Below are 7,717 nucleotides of genomic sequence, written 5' to 3'. Positions count from 1 at the left end.
CCCTTAGAAGCAACTTCTCTTTTCTCTAAAACTCCCATCTGCTCCCCCCCCCCATTTATAACTTTAACAATTTCTATCTTTTATTGGTGCTATGTAAGAGAGCTTTACACTTTCTCTGGTTAACTGGATTGCGGAAAGTGCTGTCCTCATGTCTCACTTTGGAATCTTTGGTCAGTCTAGAATCATTTAGGTTGCTCCTGTCCTGCCGTCACTGAACATGCTGCCCTGGCCCTTCTACCTAAAGGTCCCTGTCTTTCTTAACCAACAGAGCTTTAAGTGATTCTTCTTTCCTAACCAGTTCCCTATGTTCCTGCCTCTTAGCTCCTCCTTTTCCCCCATCTTCTGCTCAGCAAGCTGTCCCTTCCCTACCTCCACCTCTCAGTCTCCCACCTTGTTCAGACATGAAGCACAATTCTGCCCCTCGGGTTACCAGGTGCCTCCTTATTCTCTTCACTTCCTTGGAGGCTTTCTCCAACATTCTTTTTTTTTTTAAGATTTTATTTAAATTATTTGACAGAGAGAGACAGCGAGAGAGGAACACAAGCAAGGGGAGTGAAAGAGGGAGAAGCAGGCTTCCCGCGGAGCAGGGAGCCCGATGCGGGGCTCAATCCCAGGATCCTGGTACCATGACCTGAGCCAAAGGCAGACGCTTAACAGATGTTTAACGGCTGAGCCACCCAGGTGCCCCTCCAACCTTCTGTACGTGACCAACTAGAAGTCCTTCACTTTCTCCAAGAATACTCTTCACTTTCTTTGCTTTTCCTGAGATATTAGTTCACTTCCTTCTTATACCCAACAGCTTTCAATCCCCCAGAAGTACTGCATTCTTCTCTTTTTTCCATAGTTTGTCCCTACTTCTATGAGTACCTGCTGGATGTGTTGCATTAAAATTACTTATTCGGGTTTTGCTGACCTCACCCTTCCCACTCACACTGCACTCAAATTCAATTTGTAGTTATACCCAATAATGGGGTTTGGATGTATGTGTTCAGAACTGTGATACACTGGGTACACCTAGCTGGAATGGTAGAAGATATGAAAAGGGATGGAGATTCAAAGAAAATCTTTGAGCTCACAAGAAGTTCCAATACTGCCTTTTGAATATAGTGATTCTGCCACCCTTGAGGATGCCCTTTCCCATCTCAACCAAAAGAGTCTTAGCGATTCTCTCCATTTTGCATTCTGGATACTGTATATTGCATTTAAGCTAAAATGCAGCCATGATATGACAACTGCTTAGAAATTCTAAGAGTCATGGTATGGTACTAGATTAAGAAATGTTTCTTTTAGGGGTGTGTGGGTGGCTCAGTCGGTTGAGCACCTGACTCTTGATTTTGGCTCAGGTCACGATCTCAAGGTCCTGAGATTGAGCTCCTTATCCAGCTCAGCACTGAGCATGGAGCCTGCTTAGAATTCTCTCTCTCCCTCTCCTGTTGTCCCTCTCCCACTGCTCACACGCACAGGCTCTCTCACTCACTCTCAAAAAAATGTTTCTTTTAATCAGTGGCTTCTCCTCCTAACTTCTTTTTCTTTTATAATTCCTGTTACAATTCTAAAAAGCTCCATAGATTATGCTAATTTCACAATTATTTCTATTAAATGGATGATTTTAATCATTTGGTCTGAACTATGCTATTCTAAAGCAATTAACATCTAGAAACTGGAAAAATTATATATGACTCTCCACTGGATCATAAGCTTGTTTAGAGTAAGTATTTTATAACATATTTCTATGTTCCCACTGCCCAATGGGTCCTGATATATGAAAGATATTCAGTCACTGAATGAATTTTGTTTCTCTCTACTCCAGTTTCTCTGGGAAAATGAAATTATCTGACCCTCACCTCCATCACTAGAGGAAGCTTCTTTCTCATGGAGTTTAGGAAACCTAGTTTCCTGAAGGTATTGTGGGCATTTGAGGCATGCTTACTAGGGAACATCAAAAGTAATGAAGATCATCAAGGTATAGTCCATACCACCCCCATCCCCTGAATTCCAATCTTATAATCAATGCAGGTGTGACCCTAAGTAAATGAGAGAGAGAGAGAGAGAGAGAGAGAGAAAGAAAGAAAAAGAGAAAGGAAGGAAAGAAAGAAAGTTGGGAAGGAGCATCTTAGACTGCAGTGCAATCTAAGGAAGGTCAGCAAGAGAACTGATTGGCAACATGTACTCTCTGCTATAACTCATGGTTTGTTACTTTGTCAAGAAGTTAGGAAAGAAGGAAGGACAGAGAGAAGGAAGGAGCGTAAGAGAAAGAAAAAAAGCAAGGAAAAAGGTAAGGGAAAGGACTAAGTAAGTGTTGGTGTAGTCTTCACTTGCAGAATGAAATGGTCATGGGCTAGAAGAAGCCCTAGACGGAAGCACTGCAGTAATTAAAAGTTGGTGAAGCATTTCTGGCGCAATGTAAAAACATGCTTTGATGCCATCAAAACTGAATTCTAAGTGACACTTTTAAGCAGTGTAACTGGGAAAATCAGTGCATCTCTGAGCTACAGTTGTCATTCATAAATGGCAATAGTAGTAACAATCCTATAGAATACTTGGAAGAATTAAATTAAGCATATGTAAAGTGCCTATCACAGTGCCAGGTGTGCATCAGGTGGTTAATAAATAGTAATCCTACTGACTTTAGTTTGAGAGGAGAGTCCAGTGTAGACAGGAAGGATAGTGTAGACGGAAATTGATTCTGGATAGCTAAAGAAGAAAATTAACTATTGGAAGGAGGAAACTGTCAAGAAAGCTGGAAAAAAGTCAAAAAGCAAGTAAATCTAGAAGCAGGGAAACACAGCCAAGGTCATACCACAAGAACAGTCTGGTTAGGACATCGACCTAAAACAACTGTTGCCAGGCCTTGCTGCTACTGCCCCTAGATTCTCAAGGCCATATTACCACTATGAATAGTTTCTATATTGTCATGTATCTTTGCATTACTCCCACATTCAGAGTCTTGAGTGGGAATACATCAGATTGTCAGAAACTAAGTAACAGGCCCACAGTGCAGCCTGAGAAGGATCTAACCCATTTGGCATCACAAGTCCCATAATGCAAGACTCTCTCTAAATAAAAGGGAGTTAAGATGGGAGTAGCCCAGAAAAGGGACAATGATTTCTGTATTATTTAGGTTAATGCTAGCAACTGTAACAAATGAACACCCAAACTTCCATGACCTAACATAATAGAAGCTTACTATTTACTCATGAAACATTCCAGTGTAGGTCTCTCTTTGCATGGTGGGCAGCTTTCCTCTATGTGGTGGTTCAGGGTCACAGGCTTTTCCCATCTTGTGGCCTCACCATCCCTAGAGTCCTCTATATTCAACTGGAGAATGTGGAGACTGGTAGAGGAAGACTTCTGTTTCTTAAAGACCCCAGCTACCCCTGGATATGGGGTCAAGCTTGGGAATGTAATCCCTGGCTGACCAGCCACTTTGCAGCAACAACTTCACATGATTGAAGGTATGTGTGTCGAGGGGGTGGGATTGGAATCTCAATCTTTGGGTTGAGGGATACCTGTCTATGCCACAGCCTCTGCTGGGTCAATGTATGTGGTAAAATATATGGGAGTGGGGCAGGGAACTGGGGATTAAATGACCTTAAGAAGATGGGGAACCATTTTGAGTAGGTGACTGAGGAGTGGGAAATGAGGTAGAACACTGAGAAGTTGAAGTAGGTGGCAACATTAATTCTGGAGTGCAGGATTGTCTAAACAACTCAGCACCCTTGACAACTCTTTTCCTATGATGGTTGAACTGAGCTCCTTCTATTTACAGGGCACTTTGTGAAGTGTAGAGGTTAGCAAAGGTGACATAATGGTAACTATCTCCCCGACACTTCTAAACTAATTGGGAAGTTATATACATAGAAACATAAGTTTTGCTTTCTTGGTAGCATTTGGGAAATATCAGGTGGGTGGTAGTGGGAAGTACTGTAAGAGTTCAAAGTGAGAACTTATCACCGACAGCTGGGAGCTTAGGGCATGTGTTAGGCCAGGTTCTCCAAGAAGCTGGCAAGATAGGATTGAATGTGTAAGAAATTTATTAGGGTAAATACCTGTGAAAGAAAATGGGGAGGGAACCAGGGGAGTCTGGGAGAGACTTTAGACTGCAAACATCAGGTAAATCTGACCCTGAGTGAAGGAGAGAGGAAAGAATGGAAGGCCAACTGAGTGGAAGCATCTTATACTGTAGAGCGGGTTAAGGAAAGTAGAGAAAGACCATCAAGGACTCCTTGAGCAAAGTCACTTGTCAGGTGAGGCTCACATCTCTCAAGAAGGGCCCGCTGCAGTTTCCCTGCCACACTCAGGCATTGGCTCGATACAGCCTGCAAGATATGTAGCCTCAGAGCTGCCATGAATTTCAGAGGACAGCAGCTGGGGCCATTGGTCAATTACGCTCCTTGCAGGCGGAGATCTGAGAGGTACGTTCTCACGGCCATCAGTGCCTACCCTTTGCTCCACACAGATCTACCTCTTCCCACAGGTTTGGGAAGCAGTTCCTCCATGCTTCCTGTGGGCCTTTCTTCCCGAGGGGAAATTCAGAAGAGGGCGTTTAATGGAATGAAATATAGCTTCTCTTGCTGCAATTGATTTCAGGGCCATAACTAATACTCATTCTCTCCCTCCCTCACTATCCATTCTCAAATCCCCTCACCTTGGCAGGTCTTGGTGACTTACCTGGTGATGCGACCCAAACTTTCACTCTGGAAGGTCTGAGCCATTTGTAATCATACTTATGTTAGACCAGAGTTGCTTCCTATGTCCATTCAAGGTTACAGCAAAGCAAGAGAATACCAGGAGGCACCAAAGTGGAGTGTCTGGCTTCCATATGTGTTCTTCCTTGTCCTCATTGTGCAAAAGCAGCCCTCCTGCTGATCAGGGTCAATTACCCTTGCTGGATGGTAATTCTTCTCGCCTGTTGGTTCCTGGATGGAAGGCGTTCAAAGTGTCCTGGCAGCAGCTGTGGCTTGTAATATCCCCTGGCAAAAGTATGCTCTCTTTGGGGACTAGGACCTCTAATCCTGCAGAGTCAAGAGTTGTGGGGGCAGGAAGCGCAAAATCCCTCAGTGGGGCATCTGGTATGATAGTAAGTAGGGTCACTCCTGCTTCTATCTCTTGGTTCCCAGACCCATGTATTCTTATTTTTGAGGACATAGCACTATATAGAGGTCTGCGATTTAAAACATACACTGTGTCCTGTAGGGGCCTGCTCCTCCCTCCAGACTGCTGCCTCTGTACTGTACTTCAGTGCTCTTAGGTCTTTTAGACCTCCCTTGACTGAACATTTTAATGTCTCTGGGGCTCTGCTGCTCTAACAATTAGGTCTTCATCCTGCCACTCAGCTGTGCATTCCCTTCCCCTGACAGAGATAAAGATCTCTTTGTAAGCTATCCCAAAGGCCCTGTGGCTCTCTCACTTAACCAAAAACTGCTTATTAATGGCCTTCAGTCCCTCATGATTTCTCTGCAGGACGTCAGTGCAACTTAGTAGGGATCGCCCAATTTTACTATCTTCGTAGGCATTGTCCCTCCCCCCCTGCCCCATGTTTTTCAAATGCCTGCATCATCACATCTGCCACAGCATTCCTCTCCACAGGGACATTTTGCCAGGTTAACACTAGTGAAATCTTTAGCAGCTGAGCTACCCACCTTGTGCCAGGAACTACCTATGTCTCACCTACTAAGCAGGGTGGCATCCTCTTTGACTGATGGGCAGTACATGAGCCAGTCCAAATTTCTATCTTACCACCTTTTTTCTTGGGCCACTCCCAGTACCACTTGTGTTTGTCTGGGTCCGTAAGAAATGGATGCCAGACAAGATTAACTATGCAAGAAATTTATTAGAGGAAATGCCTGTAAGAGAAAATGGGGAGGCAAATAAAGGAGGCTGGGAGAGCCAAGAGACTACAAAGCAAGTCTGACCCTGAGTGAAAGGAGGAAGGCAGGAAGGAAGGGAGGAGGGAAGGAAGGAAGGAAGTTTGGATGGAAGCATCTTATGCCCCCATGCAGTTCTAAGGCAAGTTCAACAAGGCTATTTGGGGTTTCTCAGTCACTTGTCAGAGGACTCTGGTATCTCCCAGAAATGGGCCTGCCTTAGTATCTCTGGCATACTCAGTCATTGCCTAGGAGCAGCCCATGGGAAGCAAAGCCTTGGTGCAAACACAGTGACGAATTTCAGAAAGTAGTAGCTAGGGCCTCCAGTTGATTATGCTCACTGCAATCAGTGATCTGAGAAGTGTAGGCTCATGGCCACCGCATTAATCTTCATGGAGGAGGCAAAATAGGATCAGGGCCTAGAAAATAGGTAGGATTTAGCTAAGTGGTGGCGGGCAGAAGATACACCCAATGATGGTAGGTTAGCAGAGTGTATTATTGTGTTCTAGATAAAATAAATAGGGCACCTTATCTGAAGGGCACCTTATCTAAAAGGCTCATTTTAGTAGTATCATGGGAAAAAGTGTTGGAAAGGTAAGGAATGAAAGAATACCTTGACTACCGGGGTTAGAAATTTAGACTCTATCCTATAGGCATTGGGGAAGCCATGGATATTAAGTCTACACTTTACCTAACCTCTCAGTAGCATTGAATACTAATGATCTTTCTGTCCTGTTTTACCTCCACTTTCCAAAAAAATTTCCTGGTTTCTTTGCTATAACAAACTCCTAGTTTTCCTCCTATATCATTAGCCACTTATTCTCAGTCTCTTTTGTGCAGTCCTTCATGACTTGAAAGTGGGTGATTTATCCAAGCGAGAATATGAATGGAGTAGAGCAAAAGTCTACAGGTAGGATTAATTAGTTATTTAGTTAATTAATCTATCCAGGCACATATTTCATGAGTATGCCACTCTCAAACCTGAACTCTTTAATGGCTTCTCAATGTTCATACAACAAAGACAAACATTCTTAACACGGCCTATAAGACGCTGTACAACTTAGACCCTACTGATCTCTCTTACTCCTCTAGTACATCCTCCTAGTATCTGCTCCAGCCACACTGGTCTTCTGTCAACCCTTTAAAATGACGATGTTTATCCTTCTGCCGGGTCTTTGCCTTCCCTGGGTGGAAGGTTCATCTCTCCCCTTTATAGTAGTTAATCTCTACTCATCCTCATATTTCAGTTTGACACCTGGTAAGAGAAGCCTTCCCTGACTTCTTTATCTAAATCAAATCCTTCTGGTAATATGTCACCTAGCAGCATGCTCCTTTTATTTGTAATTATCACATTTGTCATTTTATATTTATTTGTGTGAATATTTGATTAATGTCTATCTTGTCAGTCTTTCCAACTATGCTGCAATGGCACATGAAGGTAAGGGCTGTGTCTATATTTTTATTCTTTTTATATCACTTCAGACAACAACTAAAACATACTTAGCATAGTACCTTGAATAATGAATGCATGAATGAATGAACAGTAGTTCCTGAGCAGGGGAGGGTGGTAATGTTTTTGCAAAATACAGTTTCAGGTAGCTTAATAAGAAAATACTGGTTAAGATGAATCACAGGTCTGAGAGACTTAAACTACAGAGTCTGGCTAGAAGTCAACTGTAAGTTAGAGGTAAAGATGGTATATTAGGGTAAAAGCTAAGTTGCTGTATTGGAAGAACTCCTTAATGCAATGGCTTAAATGAAGTAAAGGTTTATTTCCCTCTCATGTATGTCTTCAAAATTTACCTGCAACAATATGCATTAGAGTGTTATTTAAATAGTGATAAATTAAT

Source organism: Ursus americanus, chromosome 20 (genome assembly GCF_024610735.1).
Source record: "Ursus americanus isolate L20-20 chromosome 20, mUrsAme1.1.p, whole genome shotgun sequence".
NCBI classification, from domain to species: Eukaryota; Metazoa; Chordata; class Mammalia; order Carnivora; family Ursidae; genus Ursus; species Ursus americanus.
Note: the sequence above shows the minus strand (reverse complement) of the source record.